Source organism: Urocampus carinirostris, chromosome 5 (genome assembly GCF_059441175.1).
Source record: "Urocampus carinirostris isolate Australia breed hairy pipefish chromosome 5, RoL_Ucar_1.0, whole genome shotgun sequence".
NCBI lineage: Eukaryota > Metazoa > Chordata > Actinopteri > Syngnathiformes > Syngnathidae > Urocampus > Urocampus carinirostris.
The window spans coordinates 37753021-37770835 of NC_142353.1; positions in this window are offsets into that span (position 1 = coordinate 37753021).

Consider the following 17815-nt stretch of genomic DNA (forward strand, 5'->3'; position numbering starts at 1 on the left):
AAAGACAGGTTTGTGGTTATCCCTTTAATCGGTATATTACCAACAATAATTTGATGCAGAAAATGAATTAATAATTTGATGATTAAAACTGAATGAATATATAGATTTTCATTATATATTTGTCACCGATTTACAATTCCAACCTCGATAACACAAAATTTTGGGGACCCATAGATTATTGAGCATGCGGGACTCATCACTTTTCACAGGTAAAATGAACACTGATTTATAGTTTGTGATCTTCCTTGTGCATTTTGGCACACCTTTTCCGGTAGCACTGCTCAGTACAGCGACATCTAGTGGTCAAATCCTACACACTGTCCATTCAAGTCAGCTTAAAAAGCATTCAAAAACATTCAAAAAAATAAGCCGAGGCAGCCCTTTTTTTTGCCTTTTGCATAGAATCATCAGTACGTTATCGTGACTGACGTTATCGTGGTCTCCCTTTCGCCGATGCGGGTCGTTTCAGGTACTGTGAATTGTTATGCGGGCCTCTGATTCAAGATAAGTCATCCGCCTTAGTGACCCATAATGGAAACATTGGCGAAAAATATAAGCCAAACCACGGTAATAGTTACACCCACTCACAATGAGAAACATCAATGAAAACTCTTAAAACTTTCTTGTCCTTATATAGTGTAAAGTACGTACATTTTTATGACTTTTAGTACCGGAGTAAATGCAAAAAAGGTGCCGATTCTTACAGCAATGAAAGCAACGGCGTCCTGTTATCTCCATAGTGTTTTATTAGTACCGTCGAGCCAAGTGGGTCAGAAGTTGGCCAGGAGGCATGGTGCCAAGTCCTTTATAATGATTAGATGAAATAAAAAAGGGCACATGTTATCTTTCTGTGAAGTTGAGCTTTGAACACGTTATTGAGAAATATGGATAAAGTGGAGTTGGTGGACTTTGTTGAAGATTGTTTGAATTCAGTGTCAGTGTTAAATATTAACCAATTGAAAAAAAATACATTCATTTAGGCCAGTGCTCCTCAATTATTTTCTGTCACGGACCCCTCGGAAGAAGAAATCCTCTCAATAATGTTCACTATTGATGGTAACATGTCACCTCATCCATGAAAAATTATGGATTTAAACTGTAAATAAGTTATTCTACTGTTAGCATACTGTGTATATTCTTGCTTAGTGTGCCATTCTCTCCTAGTTAAATAGTAGTAATATTGTTGATACGATAACATGTTGTTGTAAGTTTAAACAGGTGTTGATACGATAAGATGTTGTTGTGAAAACAGATCTCAAACTGTTTTTTTGTCACTCCCCCTTCCTTTAGCAGAAGAAACATGTAAACAAGGGCGTTCCTAATACAATAAAAAGGCAAGGACGAAATAAACTTTTTCAGAGTGTCTAGTCGACTGTAACAGGCAGTCTATGGTCATTCTCCTTGCAAGTAAGTCATATTCACGTCTCTGTGTCTTCTTTGAGTGCAGGTTTTTATTACAAGTGTTGGGGTTAACCTAACACAAAATCTAAGCCTTTCGCCACAATTTGGCTGTCTGATTGGGTAGTGATGCTTTTGAGTGACAGTTTAATTTATTTGCCCTCATGCTGTCCGCTGCCGACATTTTTAACACAGCAAGCACACAAGACTTTGCTCGTCTCCCTCCAAGGTAGCAGTGAAGTGCTACGGGAGATTTTTGTTAATCTCTTTATCCCGTCCCTGTTTGCTTGTTCCCGCATTCATTTCATTTTCATTTCATTTCGTATTGATTATTTTTTTCATGGGGTCACTTTAGGGCCTACTATACTTTGTGTCTACACTTTGATCTCAATACTCAACAAGAAACAATAAAAATTATAGTTATTATAATAGATACTCTATGCTGAAAATATGTGGCGGTAGCAATGATGATGATGATGATGTTAAGAACCGGAACAGGATCAGGACCCAAATGCGTGACGTTCTCACACAAGCTTTTATTTTACGGGAAATGGGGAGTAATGCACAACAAAGTGCAACAAGCAAAACAAGAATAAACAGGTAGCAACAAGTTTTCAACAAGGGTAAACAATGATCTGGCAAAGGGCAGTTCCAAAAAGCACATTTAAGTACCCATAGGAGTAATCAGGAAATGCAGGTCAGCCGGTGTCAAGGGACGTGAACAGCTGGGCGCGATGACAACCGTGCAGGACATGACAAGCATTGGTAAATCAAATATTAAATCCATCTATTTGTCTTTGCAGGACGTCAAGGTTTACTCATCGCATCCAACTGGGAGTTTATTCCATCTTATTCGTCAATTATTTGCCAAACTAGTCGACCAATTAATCGAAAATGTGCTGCAGCCATGTTTCGCCAAGCTTTACTGTCTCATCTTATCTCTCATTAGCTCCCATTCCAGCAATCATCGGGCAGTGGGCAGGGGGACACCCTGAACTGGTTGCCAGCCAATTGCAGGGCACACAGGGACAGACAACTCGCTCACTCATTCACACCTAGGGACAATTTGGACCGGCCAATTCACCTGAAATGCATGTCTTTGGAATGTGGGAGGAAACCGGAGTGCCCGGAGGAAACCCACGCAAGCACGGGGAGAACATACAAACTCTGCACAGGAAGCCCGATAGCTGGATTTGAACCCACACAGGAGGTTCCCAAGACCTTAGAACTGTGCCTGCACCGGCGCTTTATTGTATTTACCTTGAAATAAAATCTTCGTCGCGTATCCTCGCCCCCCCCTGCTTTGTCCCGCCGGCACCAAGTCCGCATTGACGCCGAGCTAATTGAGATCCTCTGCCGTGCGCTGGAACAGTTCCACGTCCTCATCATTTTTCTTCTTTTTTGAAAGCAGTGGAAGCCATGTGTTCCGTGCGTGTGAGTGTTTACGTCGTGAGATGGAGCAACGCAGTGAATCACTTCAGACTTTTAGCCTGGAACATAAAATGTACCGTTGAGAACGTTAACACGACGCTAGCCGCGGGCAGGCGTCGTTACGAAGGACTTTAATGAGCGACTGTGGATCGTGAACAAGTGCCTCTACATCTTCTATTTGCTTAGACTTGTCCTCTGACCTGGAATAGATATATCACTCTTTTTTCCCCAATAGTTTCTCCAAAGGAAGTACTTGATGTACTTAAAAGCAAATATGAAACGCGATCACTCGACTGTAGTACTGATACTCCCAAAAAATCTCATTGTGTTTATTTTTTCCCGAGCTGTTACTTTTTTCGTTTTGTTCTCTATTTACATTTCTTTCTTTTCTTTTTTTCTGTCTTTTTTCTTCATGGTATTTTTTTCTTTTTTGTTCTATTCCCCCTTCTTTTAAGTCATTTTGTGCATAGTTTTACATAATATTTGGTCATGTTGGGATTAAAGAAGCAAAAACAACCTGAAGAGCCGTTTAGGACCCGGAAGAGCCGGTTCCTTTTAGTGAGCCGAGCTGAAGAAGCCGGTTCTTGACAAAATCTACTAACTTTACTCAACTTCGTTCTACTTTGACTCGACTTCAAAATACCGCATTTAGGACACAACGTCAGAGGAACCCGTGTATTTTTACCTTCATGCACTGTAGCTTTGACTTAAATTGCTTCTTAATCCAAAACTTGACATCAAGTTATATTTTGCTGAGTTTCCGGCAATGCAAAATGATTTTTCTCTTTTGAATGAATTGACTCATGTACGATTGCAAAGGTTGTACGGCCTACAGACGTCGTTTGTTTTTACAATTCTTTCACAAGATATTCATTTCTTTTTATTTCTTGATATATTTTGTCGCATAATGTTAACATTTTTGGGGGCTTATTTAGTCAGTTGTAAGATACAGAACTGTATTTAATCACATTTTTTTAGTGGAAGTACAATGTTGGCAACAAGATTCACTTGATATCATTGGAAATTATTTTTCTTCTTTTTTCCGTGTTTTTTTTTCTACTTTTTTTTAATTCTTTTAAAAAAAATCCCAGTGTGTTTATTTTTTTCCGAGCTGTTACTTTTTTCTTTTTGTTCTCTATTTACTTTTTTCCTACATTTCTTTCTTTTATTTTTTTCTGTTTTTTTTTTCTAAATTCTTCCTTCTTTTCTTCTCTTCCTTTTGTTTCTTTTTTTTCCTCAGCTTTTCACTACTTTTTCATTTTGGTATTTTTTTCTTTTTTGTTCTATTCCCCCCTTCCTTTAAGTCATTTTGTGCATAATTTTGGGATGAAAGAAGCGAAAACAACCCGAAGAGCCGTTTTGGACCCGAAAGAGCCGGTTCCTTTTAGTGAGCCGAGCTGAAGAAGCCGGTCCTCGACAAAATCTACTGACTTTACTCAACTTCGTTTTACTTTGACTCGACTTCAAAATACCGCATTTAGGACACAACGTCAGGAGAACCCGTGTATTTTTACCTTCATGCACTGTAACTTTGACTTAAGTCGCTTCTTAATTAGTAATTTTGAGCCCTGATTTTTGTGCGCTGGCTTGATTTTCTTGTGCGCTGAGAATGTGCGAGCAGTGCACAATTGCGCACGCGCGCGGCTTAGAGGGAACACTGGTGCCTAGCGAAAGTATTGCCCCTCCCAAGAATTTTTTGTCATATTTCAAAAACTGATATATTTTCTAAGAATCAACATGTGGAATTGGATTGTGAATTGGAACCAAATTAATCCATCCATCCATTATCTGCACTGCTTATCCTCAGTTGGGTCACGGGGGTGCTGGAGCCCATCCCGGCTGTCTTCTGGCAGTGGGCAGGGGACATCCTGAACTGGTTGCCAGCCAGTCACGGGGTACACCTGGGACAATTTGGATTTGCCAATAACCTGACATGCATGTTTTTGGAACCTGGGAGGAAACTGGAGTGCCTGGACGAAACCCACACATGTCACGAACCAGGACATGGAGAACCCAATCGCGTAACTTACTCACAGTTGATTAGGGAGAGGAGGAATGTGCGCGCACTCCATCCGGGGATCGTTGGTTGCAGAAGTGGATTGAAATCCGAAAAAAACAGTTGTCAAAATCAAACAAATCAGGCCAAAAATGAAACAGAATCAAACAGAGGCAAATTCACAACCAGGCAGCTCACGAGACCGCGTTTAAGTAGTCCGTCAGCAATCTGTCAATGCGTTTCAGCTGGTGTCAGAGGGCGGGGGCAATTTGGGCGCCGTGGCAACCGTGACAGAACCTGGCGCCACACGGCGGGGACCAACTGAGCACTATGGTAACCGTGACAACGCACGCACAGTGAGGACATGCACACTCCGCACAGTAAGTCTGGTAGCCAGATTTGAATCAATGACCTCAAAAATGCGTTGCGAAGGCGCTAACCACTCAGCTGCCATGCTGCCCACAAATTAATCCAACATTTTATATTATATTTACAATGAAAAAAAAAAGAAAAATTGGTGTTGCAAAAATATTGGCCCCCTGTTCTTTCAGCGGGAAGATCTCTGTTGGGACCCATAGATTTTTGCAGGAAGTCGGAACTCATATGCGTAGAAGATCTGTCACTTTAATTAGGAAAGAAACGTTGTCCAACACACAAACGGACCAAAAACAAAACAAAACAGGTTCAAAGGCAATCAAAATTACAAACTAGGCACTACTCTGATCAAACAGGCATGAACTGGTCTTCAACAAGGTAGGGCAGTCCCAAAAGGAGCGTTTTAGTACTCCAAAAGCAATCAGTCCAATGCGTCTCAGCAGGTGTCGAGGGGTGGGGCCAGCTGGGCGCCATGACAACCCTGCAGGACTTGACACCCCGATGACTTCTGAATGATACAATGTCAACCTAAATGGCTTACAATGACAAACAAAGTGCAAATGTCTCGGTTTAAACACACACGGCTCTGTGATGAGTTCAGAGGTCTGTGAAAGGAGACAGTGGAGAACAGTCGGAATTATGAAGACCAAAGGACACACCAAAGCAGGTCTTGGATAAAGTTGTGGAGAAGTTCAAAGAAGGAATGGGATATAAGGGGATTTCTCAGCCTTTACACATCTCCCAGAGCACTAAGCAATAATATGAAAATGGAGAGAGGATAAAGGATCCTGTTTTGTTTATAAATTTTGGAGATTTTCAACTTATTGTAACTTTGTTTTCGATGATCAGTGGAAAAAATAAAAAGAATAAAATGTCAAAATGTCAAGGTTTGGGTTAGGTTAAAGGTTAGGTGTGGATCAGGGGTGTCAAACTCATTTTAACTCGGGGGCCACACGATAGAACAAACATTCTGTCGGGGGCCGGACTAGTAGATTAAAGAGAAAGAAAAAGAGAGATAAAACAATAAGAGAAAGAGGGTGGGAAAAGGAGAGAGGGCGGGACAAAGAAAGAAAAAAAGGGAGAGAGCGTGAGAAACAAAAGAGATAAAAAAGAGAAGTCGTGAGAGAGGGGGAAAGAAAGGGAGCGGAAGAAAGAAATCCAAAGAGAAATAGAAAGACAAAAGGAGAGCAAAGAGAAAAGAAAGTGCAAAGGGTAGGAAGAGAGAGAGAGGAAAGAGAGAAAAGGAAAAAAGGAAGTTAAAAAGACACAGAAAGAGAAAGAGACAAAGAGCAAGAAAGGAAGAGACACAGAGAGTGAAAGAGAAAGAGACAGAGTGGGAGAAAAGGGGTGGAAAGGAGGGAGAGAGAGAGAGAGAGACAGAGAGAGAGAGAGAGAGAGAGTGAGAGAGAGAGGGAGAGGGAGAGAGCGTGAGAAACAAAAGACATAAAAAGTCGTGAGAAAGGGGGAAATAAAAGGGAGCGGAAGAAAGAAATCCAAAGAGAAATAGAAAGACAAAAGGAGAGCAAAGAGAAAAGAAAGTGCAAAGGGTAGGAAGAGAGAAAGAGGAAAGAGAGAAAAGGAAAAAAGGAAGTTAAAGCAAAAGATGTTAAAAAGACACAGAAAGAGAAAGAGACAAAGAGCAACAAAGGAAGAGACACAGAGAGTGAAAGAGAAAGAGACAGAGTGGGAGAAAAGGGGTGGAAAGGAGGGAGAGAGAGAGAGAGAGACAGAGAGAGAGAGTTAGAGAGAGAGAGAGAGAGAGAGAGAGACAGAGAGAGAGAGTTAGAGAGAGTTAGAGAGAGAGAGAGAGAGAGAGCGTGAGAAACAAAAGAGATAAAAAGTCGTGAGAGAGGGGGAAAGAAAGGGAGCGGAAGAAAGAAATCCAAAGAGAAATAGAAAGACAAAAAGGAGAGCAAAGAGAAAAGAAAGTGCAAAGGGTAGGAAGAGAGAAAGAGGAAAGAGAGAAAAGGAAAAAAGGAAGTTAAAAAGACACAGAAAGGGAAAGAGACAAAGAGCAACAGAGGAAGAGACACAGAGAGTGAAAGAGAAAGAGACAGAGTGGGAGAAAAGGGGTGGAAAGGAGGGAGAGCGAGAGAGAGAGAGAGAGAGAGAGAGAGAGAGAGAGAGAGAGAGAGAGAGAGAAAGAAATACAAGTCCAGTGTCTTTGTTTGAGGCACCTTTCTTTGGCAAAATCTAGTTGACCTATTTCAACCTGCAGCTTGTTTTTCTCTTGCGCTTCTCTGAGTGTTGTCTCGCGGGCCGGATTCACTCCCTCAGCGGGCCTGATCTGGCCCGCGGGCCGCCCCTTTGACACCTGTGGTGTAGATAATCAGTTTTCATGGTTCGGGTTAGGGTAAGGTGCTAGGGAATGTGTTAAGTCAATGGAATGTGTCGGCTAAAATAGAAAAACAAAACCGTGTGGATGTCTGTGTGTGTTTTAAAAATGATTTGGAGTCTTCTTGTGTGATGGAATTTCATAACGTTGGAGAAGGAGAAATAGATTTTCAGTACACTTTAGTCGTAATTGGACAAAAACTCTCGAGTGGCACAAAAAAAGGCCACTTGAACTGCAAATACAAATCCCTCTCCTGTTTTTTCTGCAGCGTGGCTTCTTGAAATGTTTTTGTACACATGACACGCATGCCTGCCAAATTTCATGTTGCTGCGTGAAAACAACTTGGCGAGCAAAATCGCAGAGATTGTTGCAGCGGTTGTCTATGTCGAGTGCCAAAAGTCACGACTGGAGGACTCATCGGAGTGATAGGTCACATTTGAAATGAGATAATCAGACATTGATGTGTGTTGAGCCTGCAGAGAGAACAGGAGAGGACTGTACACAATTTTAAAGATGTACAATATCCAGCCTGTTCTCCAGGTCCTCCTCTGACCCCATCTGTTTTTATTAAAATCTCCTAGGTCGGTGTTCCCGATCCCTTTTAGCTAAGGCACACTCAAGGCGCAAAATCTGCCAAAAATATTTTCAATTGTACCGTAAAATCCGGACCATAGAGCGCACCTGATTATAAGCCGCACGCACTTTTTACGGGCATCATTGGTTTTGTCCTTGCACAAGCCGCACCTGAAATGAAATGATCTGCATTTATATAGCGCTTTTCAAGTCAAAACGCTTTACAATGTGCTCCACATTTCCCAATAGCGGCCTTGCAGCTATGTAAGGCGCTAACCTGCTTATTGGGGGTATTAGGGGTTCAGTGTCTTACCCAAGGAAACTTCGACATGTAACACGGACGAGCCGGGAATCGAACTGGGATCCCTTGATCCCAAGACGAGCGCTCTACCTCCTGAGCTACTGCCGCCCCACCTGTATATAAGCCGCATGCGCCCACATCAAAACATGTAGCAAAGTCAAAAGCTTATCTCGAATTGGACTAGGTGCTGCCGTTCTATCTATAAATGGGGGGGTTTTGTAGAGGTTTATTGTTCTATATTCTTTATCTATCATCCATTATCCGTTATCGGTCAAATCATAATACACTACAGAGCCAAGAGGCCGAGACACTTGCTCCCAGCCAAGAGGCTGAGTCAAGGTCCTAGCCACAGGGCCAAATGGGGGGATTTTTAAGGGTTATTGTTCTATCTTCGTTATTCATTATCCATTATCCGTTATCGGTCAGTTCATAATACGCTACAAAGCCTAGGAGCCGGGACACTTACTTTCAGCCAAAAGGCCAAGCTAAGGTCCTAGCCCTAAAGCCTTGCTGCGATCATTGCGAATGGGCATATAGTACTCAGTTCAACTACCATAGCCGGCATATAGTACTCAGTTCAACTACCATAGCCGGCCCCAACACATGCCGACGCTTTTAGAATCTCACGGTCGGCTACTACACTTGATCTTAGCCAAAAGGCCGGTTTTGATTTCCCTTACACACCACAGGGCCAAATAGTGATCATAGTATACAATCTAAACACCATATTCGGCAACACAATCGGAAAATGATACCTGTGATTAGAATTTAATGCAGACCTGCAGAGTCCGGGTCCCGTTGGAAGTAATCCAATGAAAAAAAATGTATGTTTCCAAAGTTAAGGGTGGGAAAAATATATACCGGTATCCACTATTGTCCGCTGCAACAACAAACAGATTTCACTCAGCTTCACCCCACTTCCCGTCAGCCCTCGTTTGCTCCGCCCCTTCTTTTTGATTCGCTCGTAGAAAACATATCACAATGAGTCTCTCCTTATAACTGCCGCCATCAAGGGCGACTTCCTCATTATCGGAAAGAACCTTTGTCAGACTGACAATTCGTACGCAAACTAAGAGGATGCCGTCTACCTCGGCGAACCTATTCCACCGGTCTAAATCTTACCTTTTGTACTCGAGTGCCGCTAGTGGCAGTTAGAAAAATTACATAAATTGGCCGCTTCACTGAATAAGCCGCAGGGCTGAACATTTGGGAAAAAAGTAGCGGCTTATAGTCCAGAATTTACGGTATTCCCCATCCCTGGTTCCAGAACCCATTTGCGGTGGTGCAGAAGCAAAGCTTACTGAGCTGGTAGCAACAGTTCGCATAACGATCTGGAAGCCGGGGGTTTAAAAAGAGAGCATCAGCCAATCATCTGTCCGGGCTGTTGGCGCCAATTAAGCAGTCGCAGGTGCTCCTAATCGGTAATCATAACACAGAACCAAGGAGACAGAGTGTTTAACACATTCAGTGCTATAACGTATAAGTGTGTTTTCAGAAGCTTTGTCCCTGGGGGCCAAAACATAAGGATATGAGTTTTTTGTGTATCATTTAAAAATATATATTATAATTGTTTTGGCGAGGCTGATCAGTAAGCAACAAGCCTATGGGAAAGATTTCAGTATGATCAGATCTTTGTTAACACATTGAAAGAAGCCCCCACTTCTTAGTTTTGCTTCCTGTATCCAGCGATCGAGAGTGTGAAGGCGACCCCCCCCCCCAAGTAGGCGTAGAGTGATGAGAAAAGTGAATACGTTATATGAGTGTGGACAGACACTTCAACAAAGATTTTGGTCTCTCTAAAAAGTCCCCTTGTCATCGTTGGGGCAGAGAGGGATGACGTTTTGCACACAGCTGCTGGAACATGATGGCCACAGTGACCGAAATTGCAAATACTACCAGAATTGCAGTGCATGGATGCAAAAACAGAGAAGTGACTAAAGAGAACAGGCTCTTTCAGCACCCAAATGGCTCTTCAAATTGCTTTTGTTATTTTGTAGCATTATGCTAAAAATGACTGAAAAAGGGGAAAAAGCCGCCCCCCCCCAAAAAAAAACTGCCAAAAATGAAGAAAAAAGGAACAAAAGGAAAAACAAAAGAAAAGAAGAAACAAAAAAATGAAAAAAAAACAGGAAGAAAGAGGAAAAGAGGAAAACGCAAGGAAAAAAAGAGGTAAAGGCTAGGAAAAAAAGAGAAAAGGAATTAACGGATAAAAGAAAAAAGGAAACTATAAAAGGAAAGAAAAAAGAAAAAAAAAGAAGTAAAACGCTGGAAAAGGGAAATAAAAGAAGAAACAAATAAAAGAATAAAGGGGTAAAATAAATAAGGAAAATAATGTTTTTGTCTGCTCGTGTTACATTTCTGTCATGTCCAGCATGGTCGCCGTGGCGACCGGCTGGCCCCGCCCCCTGGGCACCGGCTGGAGCAGATCGTCTTATTTGCGTGTGGGCTTCTAAAGGGTTGGTTGTGGGTATTGCGGGTTGCTGGTTCATTGCGTTTTCTGTTCTGCATTAATCTGTTCTGTTTGTCCTTGAGGAAACCTGTGTTTGCACGTTCTGAGTTAAAGCCTGTTTTGTTAGTATTCCTAGTCTTACTTCCTGTTTGCCTGTAAGCCTGTTTTTGTTTTGTTTTGTCCCTGAGTGTTGGACAACTTTTATTTTGCTGAATAAAAGTACTGATCGTTAACGCCAATGAGTTCATCCTTCCTGCCTCCGATCTGGTCCGGTTACCGTGACAATATCAAGTCAATCTTTTTGCCAACATTGTACTTACACTAAAAAGTGATTAAATACAGTTAGTTCTGTATTGTCCAACCAACTAAAATAAATACACAGAATTTTACTATTATGTAACAAAATATATGTTTTAAAAACTTAAATCTCATGTAATAGTTGCTGTAAAAAAATGACGTGTAAGCTGTGCAACTTTTCCAATATTACATCAGCAAACTAAAAACACGCTTCGTGATTCCTGGATTTTTCTTTTTAGTTTATCTCTCTCACAGTGGACATGCACCTATGATGAAAATTTCAGACCCCTCTAAGATTTCTAAGTGGGAGAAAAGGGAAAATAGCAGGGTGTTCAAATCCTTATTTTCTTCAATGTATAGCTTTCACAACAAAATTTTTTGTAGGCTTTCAAAATTGTGTCAAAATGACCCAAATTGGCGACGCCCGCTTTCCCAATTTGAGAGACTGGTATGGCATTGAATAGGTAGAAAAATGTTTAATTTGTGTCCCAATCAGATTTATGAGGAAATAAACTTTAGCAAGTTTGCTTCAATGCTAACCAGTGTTCCCTCTAAGCTGCGCGCGTGCGCAATTGCGCACTGCTCGCACATTCTCAGCGCACAAGAAAATCTAGCCAGCGCACAAAAATGAGGGCTCAAAATTACTAATTAAGAAGCGACTTAAGTCAAAGTTACAGTGCATGAAAGTAAAAATACATGGGTTCCCCTGACGTTTGGGTCCTAAATGCGTTATTTTGAAGTCGAGTCGAAGTTGAAGGAAGTTGAGGAAAGTTAGTAGAGTTTGTCGAGAACCGGCTTCTTCGGCTCGGCTCACTAAAAGGAACCGGCTCTTTCGGGCCCTAAACGGCTCTTCGGGTTGTTTTTGCTTCTTTAATCCCAACATGACCAAATATTATGTGAAATTATGACTTAGACTCAAAGGAAGGGGGGAATAGAACAAAAAAAGAAAAAAATACCAAAATGAAAAAGTAGTGAAAAGCTGAGAAAAAAAAGAAACAAAAGGAAGAGAAAAAAGAAGGAAGAATTTAGAAAAAAAGCCAAAAGAAAGAAAAGAAAGAAATGTAGGAAAAAAGTTGTCACGGGACCGGACCAGATTGGAGGCAGGGGGCAGGAAGGATGAACTCAATCGCGTAACGATCAGTAACTTTTATTAAGGAAATAAAAGTCGTCCAACACTCAGGAACAAAACAAAACAAAAAAAGGCTAACAGGCAAACAGGAACTAAGACTAGGGATACTCACAAAACAGGCTTTTACTCAAAACGTGCAAACACAGGTTTCCTCCGAATCAAACAAAACAGGACAGAGCAAAACAGAACAGAAAATGCAATGAACCAGCAACCCGCAATACCCACAACCCACCCTTAAGAAGGTGACCATGCTGGACACGACAGTACTTCAAGTAAATAATGTGATTAAGTACAGTTCTGTATCTCACAACCGACCAAATAAGTCCCCCAAAATGTTAATATTATGCGACAAAATATATCAGGAAATAAAAAGAAATGTATATCTTGTGAAAGAATTGTAAGAACAAACGACGTTTGTAGGCCATCGTACATGAGTCAATTCATTCAAAAGAGAAAAATCATTTTGCATTGCCGGAAACTCAGCAAAATGTCACTTGATGTCAAGTTTTGGACATGTTTGATAATGAATTATCTTGCCACACTTGGGATTGCCGTTGCTCACTGTTGTTTCAAGCGTTGCTCACCGACTTTGTGTAAACGCTCAGACCCTCGGAAAATTACAGGGAACATTGCTAACGTAGAAACAAGTCTCAGATGGCGAAAAAATCGAGACACTTTTCTCAGAGGGCATTATTTCTGGAGGCATTTTTTACAGCGGGTATTCTGAGGATCTTCCTATTAATTACATTACACAACTGAACATTGCAATGCGCTGTTCTCCATTGTGGGACTCATAAAACCTTGTTGTATTCCAGTCTGACGTTTCAAAGGTTTTAATCCTTGCCTCGGTCTGCAATTTTTACCAGTTTTTATTGGCGACTCTATTTTAAACCCTCTCATGAAACCCAAACCTCCACGAGCTGTTATTAACGCTGTAATGACACAATTGATCTCGATGTGATTCCCAAAACAGACTTTTTTTTTTTTTGCTTCTTGAGGTGGTCACAAATACCCCCAATCGCCCCCTCCTCGCGTAGCCTCCCCCCCCCAGCAAGTCTTTTATGTCCCAGCTGCAAAAATAAAAGCTCCCCTTATGGAAATGTGATCACTCCACGGGCTCACGTGAAGCGATTCGGGTCTGCTTTTCTTTAAAAGCGCCATGTTTTTTGTGGGCTTTGACAAGTTTCATTATTCTTTGTCATGTGAGCACGACTCCTAAAACCTTAGTTGGAAGAGGAGCTTTCGAAAAGTCGTTTTTGAGTAATGATTGTGTGAATTATTCTCTTGATTTCGTTTCAGAAGGATACCTTTGTTACCTATTGCTATCTATCTATCTGTCAGTAGCTCAGGAGGTAGAGCGCTCGTCTTGGGATCAAGGGATCCCAGTTCGAATCCCGGCTCGTCCATGTTACATGTCGAAGTGTCCTTGGGTAAGACACTGAACCCCTAATACCCCCAATAAGCAGGTTAGCGCCTTACATGGCTGCAAGGCCGCTATTGGGAAATGTGGAGCACATTGTAAAGCGCTTTGGGAAGTCATTGACTTGAAAAGCGCTATATAAATGCAGATCATTTCATTTCATGAACCGGAACAGGATCAGGACCCAAACGCGTGACGTTCCTCACACAAGCCTTGTATTTTACGGGAAATGGGGAGTCATGCACGTTATGTCACGAAACGAGTCGGGAAGCAGGAAGTTGGAACTCATTGGCGTAGACGATCTGTCCCTTTAATTGAGAAAGAAAAGTTGTCCCACGCACAAACGGACCAAAAAACAAAACAAAGCAGGCTCAAATACAGGCAAAACTACAGACTAGGCATTTAACGGGATTAAACAGAACTTGCAGGAATCTCTCAGAATGTTACACCAAAGTGCAACAAAGTCCAACAAGCACAACAAGAATAAACAGGTATCAAACAGGTATGAACAGGTTTTCAACAAGGGTAAACAATGATTTGGCAAAGGGCAGTTCCAAAAGGGCGTTTAAGTACCCATAGGAGTAATCAGGAAAATGCAGGTCAGCCGGTGTGATGGGGCCGGGCCAGCTGGGCGCCATGACAACCGTGCAGGACAAGACACGTTAGGCAGCAGTCTGGCGTGAAATGATAGGAAGCCAGAGGCTGACGAGATCTATACCAATGGCCCGAGTAGATATCGGACGGATGGGGTTGATACCAAACAGGACGGGACAGACAGGATTGATAATGAAACAGGATAATGAAATTAAACAGGACAGACTACTCGGGAACGAAAACTGGAAAGCGATTTTAAATTGGAGAAAAATAAACGGAACCAATACCAGACAGGAAATACCAACAGGAAACAGGACCGAGTCAAAACCCACATCTTGCGGGGCAGAGGTTCGTTGACTGACTGACAAGGGAAAAGTGAGAGCACTGAGCTTAGATAGATGGAAAGCCAAACTGTCAACGAGCCGCAGCTGGCGCCACACGGGCGGGTCCAATTGAGTGCCATGGCAACTGTGACACTATCTATCTATCTATCTATCTATCTATAACATTTGTATTTTGCACATAAAAATGAAAGATCTCTCACACCTGTTAACCTCAGCCAGTCGTTCCCCTTATTAATGATTGCTATTCCCTATAAGCGATGATAAATACACTGGACTGTGTGTACTGTAAGATCAAACATTCAGTTCGATCCACCATTTCTGTTCGTCCCTCAACCCCCTTATCACCCCCCCTCCGGAGGAAGCAGAGCCTATTACAACAAAGACAACAAAGACAGTTAAAACATGTTCTTTGTTCCTTTATCTCTTTGTTTCATTATCCTCACTTTAAAATGTGGAACTGGAGTCGTCCAGTTTCGTTGTTACAATATATCCCATGTTGTAACAATGACAATAAAGGCATATTCTATTCTATTCTATTCTATTCTAACCTTTTTAAACACAACGCTGCACCTATTGACTCACAGAAAGACAGACTATGTAAAAAAGAAACAAAGACAATTTGTGTAAAACAATCTTTGCTAAATAAACAATACAAAAATATTTTATCCGTCCGTCTGTCTGTCTGTCCGTCTGTCTGTCCATCCGCCCATACCTCTACCTCCGTCCGTCCGTACCTCCGGCCATCCGGCCGTCTGCCGTTCCGCCCGTCTGCTGTTCCGCCCGTCCGCCGTTCCGCCGTTCCGCCCGTCCGCCGTTCCGCCCGTCCGTCTGCCCTTCCTTGTGTCCGTCTGTCCGACTGTCCGTGTGTCTATCTTCACCCACCCATCCATCCATCCATCTATCCTAGAATAGACGACATAAATATAATTTTATGAAGATGAAGATCCAATTTAAATAATAATAACCATAATCATAAACCATACTACCTCATATAGATAGAATACAATCAAAATTAGCCACTGAACATTTTTTGGACTTTATTGCTTCGTCGCACCTTGATGTACATATACAACTCAAATCATCTTAAAGAAATGTTCACACACTGTCTTTCTTTTTGTGTGTATATATACCGTATGTATATATACATGTATATGTCACGACCAGAACAGAATCATGACCCAATTGCGTAACGTTTACTACCAATTATATTGAAAGAAAGAGGAAGGGTTGAGGCTACGATCCGGTGTTCGCTGGACGCGGGAAGCAAGTCGCTCTCCCACTCGGATTGTGACCCGAATACGAAAGACGATCTCCCGTAGCGATGGCGGTGTCGGGGACGGAAAAACAGGTCGGTAGCCGGGACAGGGGAGAGCAAGAACGTCGGGGTCCGAAACGAGTCATAAGCCAGGATGGGAGAGTAGACGTAGTCGGGGTCAAAACAGGTCGTAAGCCTGGACGGGGGAGCAAACGTGGTCGGGATCAAAACAGGTCGTAGCCGGAGACAAACGGGAGCAAAAACGCGACAGGCGGGAGTCAGGGTAAAAAAAGGCTTGCCTTGTATCAACAGAGCTTTGCAGACGGACTGACAACAGGAGAGTGACAGGACTGGGTTTAAATAGGGACAGGGAGCCAATCAGAGCCATCAGCGGTTGGCGACAAATGAGCGGGCACAGGTGATTCACATCGGTAATTAGTAGTCCTATATTATTTGTTGTATATATTTTCAATATATATTGACCTTTTTTGTTTGGCAGGCCGGATAAAAAAGCTTGGCGAGCCGCATGTGGCCCGCGATCCGAACCTCGAATCGCCCGTAATTTCTTCCCATTTCTGCTTTTGGTGTTCTAATGAAAGCGTTCGCTTCAGTGTTGCCTTCACGGCCAACCGGAAAGTGTAATGATATAAGTGGCCTCGAAGAGCAAAAATCGCTTATTGAGTCAAGTGTGGTGTTGCCTTCAGGGACGATCGGAAATCATAAGCTTTCTCTCCGAATAGTTCAGTGAATGTGCGGTCGCATGTTTTCCATGCAAAGGGTTAACGGTCACGTGGTTTCGACCACAAAACACTTGTACGCGTGTGTACTGTGATGATAGAAGAAGCGGCTCTTTCAGCTTGGATCACTGAAAAGAGCCGACTCTTTAAGTTTCATTACGATTGTTTTCATTTTTTTAAAAGGTGTATTATCAATAATTAAAAAAACATTATGCACAAAATTATGAATTAAATGATTTAAAAATGTACTGGTATTGTGGTATCCTTTATTGTTTCAATATAAAATATATAGCTTTTAGTTAATTTAAACTTTTTTGTTTATACTAAGCACACAACACAGAGACGAAGCCGCTCATGTTGACCAGTCACGAGCTCCTTCGCAAAAAGAGAGAGAGAGAGAGAAGGGGGGGGGGGGGGAGAGCGGAAGAGATATATAGACATAAAAAGATATGGAGAAACATAAGAAGAGGGAAAGATAGAGAAAGAAAAATAGACAGTGAGAGAAAGGGGGAGGGATAGAAAGAGAATGAAATACAAATAAAGAAATAAAAAAGTGAGACAGAGAAAGAGAGAGAGAGAGAGAGAGAGATAAAGGTAGACAAAAAACAAAGAAAATTTGAAAGAAAGAGGGGGAAAAGAGGGAGAGAAAGAGAGAGAAGGACAGAGAAAGAGAGAGAAAGCAAGAGGACAAGAGAAATATGGAGAAATAGAAATAAAGAAAAGTTGAGAATGACAGAGTGAGAGAGTGAGAGAGGAAAAAGAGGGAGATGGAAAAAAAGAAAGATAATGGGAAAAGGACAGCGACAAAAGGAGAAAGAGGGAGAATGGGAAAAGGAGAGCAACAAAAAGAGAGAGAGAATGGTAAAAGGAGAGCAACAGAGAGAGAAGGAGAGAGACAGGGAGAGACAGAGAGAGAGCAGAAGAGATGTATGGACATGAAAAGATATAGAGAAACATAAGAAGAGGGAAAGATAGAGAAAGAAAAATAAATAGACAGTGAGAGAAAGGGGGAGGGATAGAAAGAGAATGAAATACAAATAAAGAAATAAAAAAGTGAGACAGAGAAATAGAGAGAGAGAGATAAAGGTAGACAAAAAAACAAAGAAAATTTGAAAGAAAGAGGGGGAAAATAGGGAGAGAAAGAGAGAGATGGTCAGAGAAAGAGAGAGAAAGCAAGAGGA